We start from the raw sequence: 15631 nt of genomic DNA on the forward strand, positions 1-15631 counted from the left end.
AAACATATTGAAATTCCATTTCATTAAATTAGAGATATGGTTAATCAAGGAGTCATGCAATTGGAATACATATGTACAAATGATCAAATGAATGATATTCTTACCAAACCTCTTGCTAAAGTGAAACTGAAATACTTCAGAGAAAAACTTGGTATGATTAATTGTAATGAATTTTTTTTTAAATAAAAGGGTTATTTCATTTGAGATTGTGTTTCCATTGGTTACTTAATAGTATTTGATATGTAATGAAAGGTGATGATCTTTCATGGAAATATTTGGTTGTAGAAACTTTTTTACAAGGTGACAATATTGTAAATAATAAATCTATTTTGGGGCTTCTCTAGACATTGCTTAAGTGCAAGTAGAGATTATTTTTGGGCTTCTCTGGACATTTCTTAAGTGCAAGTAGAGATAATTTCTAGCCTTCTCTAGACATTGCTTAAGTGCAAGTAGAGATTATATGAGCCATCTCTGGACATTGCTTAAGTGCAAGTAGAGATTATATGTGCTATCTCTAGATATTGCTTAAGTGCAAGTAGAGACTATGAGTGCTATCTCTAAACATTTCTTAAGTGCAAGTAGAGATTTTATATGCTATCTCTAGACATTTCTTAAGTTCAAGTAGATATCATTTACTATTCATACTGTGTTTCTTATATGATGACTCTAATTTAATTAATGTTTTACTTCTCCCTAGCTAAAGGGTCAGTGTTAATGTTTAGCATCAGAAGAAGCAAAATATGAATCTCTTATGCTACCATTGTTTCCTATGCATCACAAAGATATAAGCATCTAAATAATGTTACTGCTATCTATTATGCATCACAGAGATATAAGCATTAGAATTATGTTACCACTGTCTGCTATGCACCACAGAGATATAAGTATACATACATATATCCATATTGATGTATGCATACATATATGTATACTTACACTTTTGTCATGCATTAGAATTATTGACAATAAAGAAAGCATATTGTTGTCCAACTTATATTGGTCAGCTTTCATACTGTGTGCTTTGCCTTTATCATGTGTTGATCATTATCAAGCCCTTGATGTATTATTAGGTGGTGGCTTATAAACTTGTTTTGGGAAGTTATTCTCAACTAATATGCCTCCAAAGAGGCATGTCCCTACATGGCTCTTGGGCCACGTCGAGACATGACTCTTCAGAGTCATGTCTTTCACTACCTATATATATATATATACACTTACTCACTATCATAGGAAAAAAGCATCAATTCAAGGCATATGAGTACCTCTAGAGAAATATCAGAATTGTTTAATATTATTGTTATTTCCTTCACCTCTTTTGTTATATAGAGATCCAGTGCATTAACCATTGCTGAAGGAGGAAGACTGTCAAAGATTATGCTGCAAGTCATAGTTAGAGATAAGTACTTATATTTTGCATAATTTAATTTACAACTTATTTACAAGCATTATTTTGTAATTGTTTATCTATCAGAGGTCCACTATACTTAACAAAATATACTACCAAATCAACTACCAAATTTACTATCAAATATAATACTAAATAAACTACTATTTAATAACAACCAACTACCAAATAAACTACCAAATAAATTACCAAATAAATCACCAAATAAACTACCAAATAAACTACTATTTAATAACAATCAACAACCAAAACAATGACCAAATTAATGATTAAAATAATTTAGTCATAAATTTAGGGTTGGATTAATGACTGACAATAAACTACTAATGGTCATGTGATCAAAATTGGTCATATATCTATAATTTTTTGTAGTTTATTTAATTATATATTGTTTTTTTTTGTATTGGTGACACAAACTATTATATCAAGCTATTCGTGGAGGTGGAAATCACTAAAATTGGGGTTTGACTAAGGCAAAACCTTATATAGCCACCCCAAAACCCCATTTTTAGATATATGCAAGTGTTGTTTTGAAGATTGGAGTATAGATTTGGATACTCTTCTTGACAAACTTTCGAGATTTGCAAACAAAAATTTCATCGAAGTAGTAGAAGTCAAGTTCAAATTTTCAAGGCATAATTGTACCCCACTAACTGGATCAAGGTTGACCTGCCTTTAGAAGGATAACATTTTTATGGGTTTTCTCTGTTTCGATATTTCCAATCTAGAATGACTTATAGATTTTCTAGAAACTATATATAAGCATCGAAAAATAGGTATTTCAAGATTGGTTCTATTTCAAGGTATGTATCTTATCTTGTTTAATTTCAAGTATTTTCATTACTTATTCCATATCAACTCTAAAAAAATACACACACATATGAATAGTGGTGAATATCTTACGCATTGTTAGAGATCTATTTTTACCCTATTCATTTTGGTGAGCCCATGATACACAACTCTTTCTTTTTGGTGTTAGATTTACATCTTGTGTTATATCTCGCATGTTAAATCATATTTCCTTTATTTATATGTTTCAAAAATACAAAAAAAATAAATTCAAAATTTCTTTAAAAATACAAAACAAGTACATTTTCATGTTTTTAGTATTTCAATTTGTATGATTCTTGTTTGGAATACTTTAATGATGCTTTTATTGTAAAAGAGGATAGATTCCTTAATGAGGTACATGGTAGTGAGGATGAAAATGGTCTAGATAGGATCGCCATTTATTCTATTCCTATTTAACTCTCCTCCACAACTTCTTTTTCAATTGACCTTTACCATAGGCTGTGTGCATGGTTACCTTCATGTTCCACTATATGCAACATCGATAAACCTAACATGATATATCTTACACCTTTGATGATAGTAAAAGGATGTCCTTGACTAACAATTAAGGGTAAACCTAGAGATCCTTTTGATTTCTTAGATAAAACTGATTCTGTTTCACATGCTTATCCCATACAAAATAACCCTTAGCCTACTATTCTGGTATATTTACCACCTTATCAACCTATTCTTCCTCAAGCTCCTAAGTTTTTGTCTTCCTTTAAGGAGTATAACTTAGTTCATCAATTACATGCTACTCTTGCTAAGATATCTTTATGAGAGTTACTTCAAAATTCTCCAACATATAATGAGACATTGTAAAAAGCTTTATATACTCTTCCTACTTTTCCTCCTAATCAAGAAAAAAAAATTATATTTTGGATTGTATGCATGCTATGCCTTCTATACCTCCTATTGTGTTTTATGATAATGATTTACTTTCTCTTGAGGTACAAAATCAATATGATGCTCTTATGGTTTCTATTTCTATTAGTCAGAATATCATTCAAAGAACATTAATTGATAATGGATCTAGGCGTAATGTTTGTAGCATGGAGATGCTTAAGGTGATTAGGGTTTATCTTACTACTATTCAACCTGATAATGTCCCTATATGTGGATTTGATAATATTGAAAAATGAACTTTGGGCATTATTACTTTACCTATTAAAGTAGGTCTGGTCATCTTGAATATGCCTATTCATGTTATTCTAGGACCTCTCAATTATGATATTCTTTTAGGAAGACCTTGGTTACACACTATGCATGCAGTTCCTTCTACTCTTCATTGCAAGCTTTAGTTTATTTATAACAACTTAATGTATATGTTACATGTGGATGATGCACCAAATTCTTGCCTAGATGCATAATATGTTAAGATCTTTGAGTCTCTTTAACCAATAAAGTTATTGAAAAACAACCTGAGGTAAAATAACTTGTGATTCAACTATTGGAAGCTTCATCTTCTTCTTTGACTGAGGATGATTGGGGGATGTTGGATTTTAATCCTACTTTCATAGGAGAATATAAGATTTCTGATTTGGAATTCATGAAACAAAAAAGTGAATTTTAGAAACATGTTTTTATTCCTTCTCCACTTTTTGAGGAATTAAAAAATAATTCTATTTCTACTTTGATTAATGAAATGATAAACCTAATTATTTTGACATTGTGACATATTTTGCTCATTGGACTCCATATTAAATGTCTAATTGGGATTTAATGGGAAAGGATGTGGTAAATATGAGCAAGGTATACAAGTACCTTTAGATAATGAAATTATTGATTATATGTATGGATTAGGGTTTAATTCATATAAACAACAATAAAATTTTCCTCTTAATGTTAATCATCTATGTGGTAGTTGTTTGAAATTGGTTAAACCACTTCTCATTGATATGAATCAAGCACCTACTTGGGATATTTTTCTTTAGGATGAAACTTTAATGGAATTTTTAGGGGTTTATGAAGATTTACCTAAGTTCCATCACAAACAAAAGAAGCCTCATTGTTTAAATGTGGATGCTTATTTTGGAGAAAATGATAATGATAATATTGTTCCTTTACCAATGGATTCTCCAATACAAAGTGACTTGTTAATAACTGAGACTAGTGATATTCAAATGGATGAGAATAATCTTGAGAAGATAATAAAGATTGGGAAATGTTTGAATTAGGATGAGCATGATCAATTGAGTTCCGTTTCACTTGAATTTAAGGATATTTTTTCTTGGACATATTTACATATGTCAGGTATTGATTCTAATATTTTTACTCATAATATTACTTTAAAACCAAATATAAAACCTGTGAAGCAAAAAATTTGAAAGATGAACCCACATATTACTCTATTAGTCAAAATTGAAATTGAAAATTTATTGGATTCTAGATTTATTCATTCTATTGATTACTCTGATTGGATTTAAAATATTGTACCTATTTCAAAAGGAGAAAATAAGTTAAGGATGTGTATTTATTTTAGAGATTTAAATTTGGCATCCTTAAAGGATGATTTCCTGTTACTCAACATTGATATGATTCTCGATTCAATGACATATCATGCTTTGTTATCTTTTATGGATGGTTTTTATTGATATAATTAAATCATTATTCCTCTTGAAGATAAATTTAAAACTACATTTATAATACCTTGGGGAACATTTTTTTGGGTCATGATGCCTTTTAGATTAAAGAATGTAGGAGCAACTTATCAATTCTCTATGACTTTGATTTTTCATTATTACATCAATAAGATTCTTATGTGGATGATATCATATCAAATTCTATACAAAGAGAAGATCATGTTACTATTTTATGACAAACATTTGAAAGGATTAGAAGTTACAACATGAGATTGAATCCTAAGAAGTGTATTTTTGGAGTAGACTCTAGTAAATTATTAGGATTTATAATCTCTAAGTGAGGCATAGAAGTTGATACTGAAAAGATTGATGCTATTGTTTAATACCTCTTCCTAAGAATATTTCTCAACTACATAGTTTATAAGGAAAGATACAAGCTATTCATTATGTTGTTTCTAAGTTAGCTAATTGAACAATTCCTTTTACTTCCTTTCTTAGAAAGGATACTACTTTCTCTTGCAATGATGAATGTAAGAAAACATTTGAGAAATTTAAGGAGTGTCATGCAAATCCTCCTATCTTGCAACTAGCTAAATTTGATAAGCCATTTCATTTGTTTACTTCAGCCACTTTGAAGGCCATGAGTGCCTTGTTAGCTCAAAATTATGATGATGGTAAGGAAAGTCCTATGTATTACATTAGTTAGACTTTACTTGATTATGAAACAAACAAAAATTTGGAAAGATAATTTCTAGCTATAGTTTATGCATGTCATAAACTCAATCATTATCTTATGAATGCTGAAATCAATCTAATTGTCAAGTTTGATCCTTTCAAACAACTTTTCTCACAAACTAATCTCTTTGGCCATTTGGAAAAGTGGGTTATTTTACTTATAGAATTTTATCTTAATTTCATTTCTCAAAAGTCTATTAAGGGACAAGATTAAATAGATTATTTAGCTAAAGCTCCTTGTCCTCATGTGAAAACATGTTCTACTTCAATAGAATTTCTTGATGATACTATTCTAACTATTCAACAAGATGATATTTGGGAATTTTATTTTGATGGATCTAAATGTATGAAAAATTTTGGTGTTTGTATTATCTTAATTCCTCAATTGAAAGAGCCAATTCCTTTATCATACAAATTAACATTTCCTTTTACTAATAACATGGTGTTGTATGGAACTCTTATAGCTAGTTTATGAGCAACTTTATCCCTTACCATAAAACACTTGCAAATATATGGAGATTCACAATTGATTTTTGACCAAATTATAGGAGGTTATCAAACTAAGAATGATAAAATGTCACAATATAGAGATTTGGCTCTTTATGTGCTTTCACAATTCTCTTCTTATAAAATTAAAATATTACCTAGAAAAGATAATCAAAATGCAAATGCCATGGTAAGTGAAGCTTCTTTGGTGTGTCTTGAAAATAATGCTGAAAACTTTCAATTTACTATTAAAACTCTTAAAAACCCTGCAATTTCTAAAAAGATTACTTCTAATTATTTTAATTTTCATTTGGATGAATAATATTATCACATTTTTCATTTTTTTAAAAATGGTACTTTTCTTGAATCAACAACAAGAAACACTCATAATCATATTAGGAAACTTGTAGCATATTACATCATTTTAGGAGATACACTTTATAAATGCTCTTATGAAGTATTCTTGTTAAGATGTCTCAATAGAACTAAAATGTTAGAAGCTTTGAGAGAAACTCATTTTGGTTCTTGTGGAGGGAATTTTGGTAGAAAATATGTGGTTAATAAATTACTTAGAATGGGATATTATTTGCAAACAATGGAAAAATATTCTTTTATGTTTGTTAAGAAATGTCCTCAATGTTAAAAACATAGTAATTTGATTCATGCTCCTACTCATGAGATTTCTAATCAAGTTTCTCCATGGCCTTTTAGTATTTAGGGTTTTGATCTTATTGGAAACATATCACCACCTTCTTTTCAAGGAAATACTTATATTTTAATTGCTACAAATTATGTCATGAAGTGGGTTGAAGTTGTTCCTCTTTGTTCAACAACTATAGGTGTTATTTTTTATTTCATCCTTAATAATATCATAATAGAATTTGGTATACCTTCAATGATAGTTTTAGATAATGGTACCTCTTTCAAAAATAAGGAAGTCATGAAATTCCTAGAGAAATATTGAATTCAACATAAATTTTCAACTCCTTATTATCCTCAATCTAATGGTCAAATTGAAGCATCAAATAAAATCATTGATGTGAGGCCTCACTCAATCTACTATAGTAGAGATGACATATTTGCATTATGATACTTCTAATTTCATGTTTTGATGTACTTTCAAGACTATAAGGTTATGTTATTTTAATATCTGCATTTTAATGATCTACACATTAGGACCTAATTGATATAATTAATTATTTCATTTCATGTTCTAAATTATTTCAATTGCCTTAATAGAAACTGAATTTGTAGAAATGCTTGAAAAATACTTGAAACGTCAAATTATAATGTTCATGTTAAAGGATAGATTTTATTATGTAATAGAACCTAACATTGTGAATGGGATGATTAAACGCATATGAATGCAATTTTATGACATGATAGTATGCAAAATGTTGATTTGATTAAGATGTTTCCTAACTTAATGCAATATGTAGATAAATGTTAATTTGATTATGATGATTTATGATAATCTAATTATGATGGTTTATGATATGCAGATTTGATATTCTAACATCTTAAATGATTTAGTTGAAATGATTAGAAAAGGAAATTTAATTTGAATTATGTTAATAGGGACTTTGTAAAATTTGAAATTTTATGCATTTATGATAAATATATTTGATATGATCTCCTTGGACTACTGATCTATGAGTTTAATGTGCAGGAAGTGAAACCATGGAAATTCTTGGGGGAAACAAGTTGAAAACTTTTATGAACATAGTTTAACCAAGGAAAATCTTTAGAAGATTCAAAAGCCTCATTATGAAAGTATTTTTCTCTGTAAATGTGGGTTTTCTTGCATGTGGAAATGTTTCATCATTAAGATGCATTAGGGGTATGTCATGGTGATGTGGAATGTGTTTTTATGTGTCACTTAACACTTGTGTATTGTGTGTGTAATTGACATGTTATTTAGGGTGTTGATCATGGTGGCAATTTACCCTAAAACTAATTACCTTGTTAATGAGTAAGTAAACCCACTTGGTAAGGGTAGGGTGGGTCACAAAGGAATTTCGAAATTTGACTTGGCTAGGGTTTTGATGGGTCTTTAAGTGGTCCCAAAGTGTCTTTTAGGTGAAAATAAGTTACCCATATGATAGTATATCAAGTTAGGGACCTAATTTTGACAATGTGAGTGCCTAGACAGCCTAGGGGGGGCCTTTACCCATGCATTCTTCCATCAATTTGAGTTGTCACATGTGTTTTCTCCCATGCTTCCACTAAGTCAATTATAAAAAATTTAGAGGGAGACAAGTTTGTAAGAGGGGGTGGCTGGGTGTTTTTGCTAAAATAGTTAGTGGGAAGGCCTTATTAGAGGGTCTTGGACAAACTAGTCGGTTGTTCACCCACTCTCTAAGTTTAGAGATAGATAGGGTTTTTTGGGAGGAAGATTAAGGGATCTCTACAAAAAATTTCTTTGTCGTAGCTTGGACCAAGGTTACTGTTTTCAAAGCTTGATCATTTCCTTGTTTTGTATTATATAATGAATCTGTAAGCATGGAGAAATTTGTTATGGGTTCATGCAATGTATTGGGAATCTTGTATTGTGGATTTGGGTATTGCAGTGTGATGTTTGTGAATCTTGTATTGTGAATTTGGGCATTGTGTTGTGATGTTTGTGAATGAGTATTGTATTCATGTAGTTTCTTGATTTTCTTTCTTGATCTTTTGGTTTTGATTTGAATGTCAAGTGTTGATATGGGTTCGAGGCTTTACTTATCCTTTGGGAAGGGAAGAGAAGTCTAGGGTGAAGGGCTTAGGTGGGCTTGAAAAATAGTTGAGAACCTTGGAGTATGGGCTCCATTGTATGCCATATTAATTCAAATCTTTCTTTGGGGGTGAGAAGGGGAATGATGGTATAGAAAGGAAGATTATGGAGTGTGGGTATTCAAGGATGCTATGGTTAATGGTAGTATGTTGGAGGACTTTTTTGAAAGCCCTAAAAAGGCATGAAATTGATGAATTGTGAAAGCCCAAAAAGGGCATGAAAATTATTTATTGTAGATATGTGATGATACAACAAGTCTTCTAGTTAAAAGCACACTTTCACCCTATGTGCAATGGTTCCAATGGTGAATCATAGTGTAAACCTTGGAAGGGAGTTATAATGTGTTACCTTGTAAGTTTCTCATGCATGATCATATGTTGTATGTGCATATCCCATTTGAATCTTGTTTCCCCTGCTCGGTGGGTGGCTTCATAGAAGCGTAGGATGGGAGGTGAGTCTCCATGGTTCCAAGTTTGGTGTTGTGTTGCAAGTTTTGTAAAGATGGATTTCTTAGAGATATTAGGGTTTATTCTTGGCAATGTTGGAAACCAAGTGTTTGTGGAGATACAAAGCCTCCATATCATTGTAAATGTGTTAGGATGTTAAGTCTCCATTTTAATTTCATTGTAATGTAAAGAGGGATATTCTTATTATTGTATCTTGTTGAAAATGTGTAAGGAAAGATTGATAAATATTCATATAATTTACTAGCAAGGAACCATTCATTGTGAGTTTTCATGTTATGTAAATTGATGCAAAATGGGGAATCATGTAAATGAAACAATTCTTCCTATAATTCAATTAGTTTAAATATTTTCTAGTGGTTACATTATTTTGATATAGTTTTTTTAATTCAATGCATAAATGGGTGTATTGTAAATATATATGTTATGCATATAATATGATAGAAGAAAGTTAACACATTTTGATAGTTCATTCATGTGTATGAAGAATTAGGTTACTTGGACTTCAAGTTCTGATTTATTCTTAGTTTAGATAACATCTTTACATTATCACACAAACATTAAAATTACATGGTAGAATGAAGAACAAAATTTACTTGAGAAGAGAAAATACATAGTCTAAAACTATGAGAAGACTTTTTGTAGATACACATTTCCTCTCTAAAAAATGTATGGGAGAGAAAATAATGTCTTCCTAAGAATTTAGAATAATCTAATGATAAGGAATATACTTGATACTCCTAATAGGACCTATAAGGCTTAGGGATTTAATATAATATGGTTAACACTAGTTTTCCCCCTAGGTTATTCCCAAACTCACAAGGTCTTGACAGTGACATATATAAGTATGTAACTAAAAATATGGTATGAAAAAAGAATTTTCTTTATATACATACAAAAAAAAGAACTTTTAATTTCAACACACTTGCTCCCACCAAAATTTAGAATCTCATTCATATTTTGGAGCATCCTATGTATCTAGGCATCCAAACTCCAAGGAAGGGTAAAGCAACATGAGTAGTCTATTTTATTAGGGGGACATTGGGACCCCACAAAATCTTGGTGTATATACTTTCCCTCCAAAATTTAAAGCACTTGGAGATGTGATAGGTGTCTCCATCTTGGGAAAAACCACAACAACTTACCCTATATATTTTTTGAAAAGAATGTTTAATGCCTTTTAAAAAGGTTTCAAAGTTACTTCCTAGGTGTACTTGCATAGGACATGCAACCATATTCTAACATGACTTATGATAGTATCTTCCTTCTAGGTGCTTAGAAAATTTGAAAAGGGTGCAAGGGTTTAAGACTTCTCCCAATTACATCATGATTAGAAAGGAGCAAATAAAGCTTGGGGTTAAGTATCCATGATTGTCCACATTAGGAATTCAATTTCCCCTCATGGCCCATTTAAGCCTAGGTGGGGGACCATGTGTTGGAAGTTGGAGGTGGAGAAAATGTAGTTTTTGGTTAGAATAAAAGAAGTATAGGGGAAGGCAATGTTTTAGGTTGGTAAGAGGCCAGTGGGTTAGGTCTTAGGAATTTCACACAACATGGGTGTGGAGATAGTTAGTGGTATAAGTATTAATGTTTTTTTTTGGATATTTTGTTTTATGGGGTAGCTGTTAGGAATTAGAAGGGATGGTAGGAAGCTTGGTACATTGCGAATATATGTTTAAATCAAGGAGTTAATAAGTGGTTAGATAGGATAGTTAGTAGGGGATAGTTAGTAGTTTAGCTTTTAGAACATCTAGATGAGTTAATGTAGTAAATAGCATGGCATCTAAGGGATTAGTATTGAGGTGCTTATTAGTATTCATGTTGCATTAGGTAGGATATTATAAAGTAGAATGTAGTTAAAGTTATTAAATCATGTAATAAAGAATTCAGAATTTAATCACATTTAAGCTATTGAATCATATTTAAGATTATTAAATCATGCAATAGAGAATTGGTCAATGGTAGAGAGGAATTTAATTTAAATGTGGGATTTAAGTTTTTTTTAATGATATCGATTTATTTTTTTATTTTTAATAATCCATCACTCTATCATATTAGAATAGTGAAATAAGACAAAAGAAGTAAATTTCATAGGAGATGTTTTCGTGGAGCCTTTATATTTTCTTAAATTATTTAACCCTTTAATTGATAACAGTATGATCCAAAGTCAAGATATAAACTTAAGGTGTTGACCTTCATATAATCTAGGTATTAATCAATACTAAAATGCCTACAATCAATAATCAAGTCTTAGAGAGAATTAGAATAATAATAATAATAAAATAGTATGTATATAAATACATGGTCAATAGTCAAATTAATGGCATAGAAGTAGATATGAACTTAATAACCTTATTTTCAAAATCTGATTTCTATGTTAATCCATGCTTAAAAGTGTTATTAATCATAGGATTTTAGAGGTAGTAGAGTTGAAATGAACAAGTAAATATGTATGTTTTCATGGTTAAGTAATGGTATAGGGTTAGGTTAATAAATTAGGAGTTAATGAAATGACCATGAGCAAGATGATCATCAAAATTTGTATACCTAAATAAAAGAGAGATGATATATATATATATATATATATATATATATAATTAGTAGAATAAAATGAAATAGGATTAGTATGTTGAATCTAAGACTAGGTTTTGACTATTTTATGTCAACACACTTAAGATGTTTACTAAGTTCATGTTGAGCTACTAACACATGCTAAGTAAAATATGTATAGATGCTAAGTAAATAGTTGATGCCAAGCTACAATGTATGCCAAGCCAAATAGAACTACAACAAGTGTTGAGTGATCTTTAGGTTCCTAGCAATCTTTAGGTGCTGAGTCACTATAGGTGTCAAGTCACTATAGATGTTGAGTGGAATAGAATTGCTATAGGTTTTGAGTGAGCTAGTTTTTCTATATGAGCTGAGCATCAGAGGTAACTAGTTTTGAGTAACATGGATTTGACATAGCTATTTGTAATTACACAAACACCTATGTAAACCATTTTTTGAGCCAAAATAGAAGAATTTCAAAGGATATTAGAGATAAGAACAAATGTTTTGCATTTCTTATGAAATCAACATGCAACCAATAAGAAAAATGGAGAAGGCATGCAACCAATAAGAAAAGTGCAAGAAATGAGTGGGAAATAAAGATTTAATATGGATCATAGATTCATACTTCACCCTAAGTCTTCAAAATCCTTAAAAGGAGGACAAAACCCTATTGTATTTGTGGATGAAAGAAGTGTATCAGTGAACTATAGCAAAATTTAGAGGGAAGTGTGAAAAGACTTAGAGGAATAGAGAAACATTGTAGCATCCACTTGATGAAGAACAAAGTATCAAAATATTGAAGTGTGACATATTAGATCAAGCAAGGATTAGGTCAATCAAAGTAGAACATGGATCTAGAATCAGTAATTGGAGATTATAAAGCTACCTGGTCAAACACTTTCTAATACTCTCTAGCAATTATATCAGATATGGAAATCCTATAGACTTAGGTTGGGCTAGCAACCATTTGTAAATCCCTTAACAGGGTGGCATTCCAAGTGAATGTATAGAAGACCTCTAACTAAGCCTACTTTTAGTAGGGTAGTGAAATCCTTTAACCAGGTCACTTTTGATAGACTATAAAGTCTTTAAGAAGATAGGCCTTTCATAGGGAAAACCATTGGAAGTGGTTAAACATTGTAACATTGAACAATTACACATTGTTGTAGTGATATTTTGTGGGTGTCATCCCCACCCTAGTTTTACCTTCTCATTTTGAAGGGTTTATGAGTTACCAAATTTGTGTTTTGTTTATTTTCATGCATGTCTTTACTTTCAAGTTTAGTAGATAGATTGAATGCATGTGAATGGTTTTAGTTAAAATAATTTAAAAGGTTAAAGTTAGTTACTTCTGATTTCCCCCCCCTCTTAGAAGTAAATCTTCCCACTTGTTAATTCCAACAATTGGTATTAGAGCTTGGTTCTCACAAGAAGGATCCTTACAGCTTGGAGAAAAGATCTAGAAATGGAAGTCTAAAAACTTGGGAAGATCATAGAGAATCAGGTAATTGACATATAGCTTGCTTTACATGCTTTGGAAGAAGCTAGAGGAGAACTAAGGAAATCCTTAAAAAGAAGAAAAGAGATTGCCATAGCTGAGAATGACACACAATACAAAGAGATTGACACCTCAAATCTATTTTTAAATGGAGATTCTAAAGAGTTTGATGCAGCAATAGTAGACCTAATGGAGAAGAATAGAGCTCAAGTAGAAGAAATTAGAATACTCAAGATTGAACAAGAATCACAAGCCATGATGCTTTGTGAAGTAACTAAACAGAAGAAAAGAGCCATTGAAGACAAAGTCATGATAGAAGATGACAAGATAAATCTTACCAATAGAGTAGAGGAAAAGATAATTGAGTTTGAAGGAATCTCAAACATATAGCTAGACACCTTAAGTTAGATGATGAATGCACATCATGAGCTGAATATGAAGGACATTGAGATCTCTACACTAAAGATGTAGAATGAACAATTGCAAAATGACCTAAAAAGAGAAAAGGAGATTGCAGAGAGCTTCAAAAAACCCAATGAGGCCATCAAGTACTTTGAGTAGCTACTAAAATCACCAAGGGCTAGTAATGATACTTTAGGACTTGGTTACACCAGCACTAAACAAGGAGAGTCATCCAAGACTATAGAAGAAAGGAGTAACAAAGATAAGAATACTAAACCTACATGTCTTTTTTGTGGTAAAAAGGTACATACTTCTAATATATGAAGGAGCAAGAATGCCTATCAACATGATAAGCCTAAGAATGCAAGCTATTGTCACAAGTGCAAGAAGTAAGGACATCAAGCACATGAATGCAAGACTAAGACTATTAGAACACCAAAATTTGAAAGTCACTGCTACAATTGCAAGAAGTATGGACATAGAGCTTTTGAGTGTAGATCAAAGCTTATGTGGACACCTAATCAGCCTACAAAGGGAAATAACCATGGTCATCACTACAATTGGGACTATAACACTAGGTATAGCTATCACTACTATCATGACTATGAACACATTCCTAAAAATTGCATAAGGTCAAATTTCAAAGGAAACTATAGCAAATGGTTAAGTCAAACCACATGTTTCAATTACTTGAAGACTGGTCATATTAGCAAGAATTGTCCAACAAAGTCAAAGGCACCCAAGTTAGAAGTCAACAAAGATAAAGAGAAGGTAGATATTAAACACATCAGAGGACATATGAACAAGACTTGGAGGAAGAAAGATGAGGTTAGCACATCAAATGAAGGGATCACTTCACCTAATAGGTCAAGTGGTCACACTTCATCAAACTAAGAAGATAGAAGGCACATGGGATTGATCTACAAAGCTTTATCATATATCAATTCCTAAATAAAATAGTACTAAAAAAAAGAGACTAGCATAATTAGAGATGGAAAATTGAAATTCAAAGTTTTCACTAGTGTTGCCAAGTGAATGTCAATTTATGTTGAGCTGCTAGTAGGAGCCAAGTGATTGGTCATAGCCAAGTTGGCAATAGAAGCTGAGCAAAGAGGAAATCTAGTAGGAGTCGAGTAATAGAAAGCCAATGGAAGCTAAGTTATACTGAAATCCTTAAAGAGCTGAGCATACAATTGTATACACACTAAGTATGTAATGCTATGTTTTGAAGAATTTAAGGTCAATTTTATGATCATTTCTTGTCATTCAAATGTAGAACAAGAAATAGAAGAGCATAGAAGTGATTGACAATTAGGAATTGAAACTTTTGCACAAATTTTGACAAAGATTAAGCACCATTTTCATCGATCTAAGGTATTCCTCAAGTGTCAAGTTGTGTAGTTATAAAGTTTGATATCTTTTGAAACCTTAGATTTGTAATATGGCTTCCAGTTCTAAAAACCTTAAGGAAAAGGAATGTTTCAAGGTTCAGTTAGTTAACAATGAGGTTAAACAACCAGATTTTAGGCCAATTATAGAAATTGCATATAAAAACAACCCTACAGGCACACTATCCATTATTCCACCCAAAGTCATAATGGTAAAAGATGTTAGGTAATGTTACCATTGCAAGGTAGGAGTAGTTAGAGACTTGGAGATTTATCAAGAATATGATAAATTATGTGAGAATGGAGTGCTTAAGGAAGAATTCCAAATAGTTGAGAAGAAGGGCTTAACCTATGCCCTAGTTTTTCCACAACTTTCAAAAAAAAATGGATAAGAATTGTCCTAAGCAGGATACATAATGGTTGTTTATGGTTAGGAGGACCTATCAAGATAACGAAGAGAATTGTGCATAGGGTTACAGGTTTTCCAACCCTAGATCAATACAAGACATTGTGA

This window comes from Cupressus sempervirens, chromosome 4, assembly GCF_028749045.1.
Source record: "Cupressus sempervirens isolate cs-2001-9-10 chromosome 4, ASM2874904v1, whole genome shotgun sequence".
Lineage (NCBI taxonomy): Eukaryota > Viridiplantae > Streptophyta > Pinopsida > Cupressales > Cupressaceae > Cupressus > Cupressus sempervirens.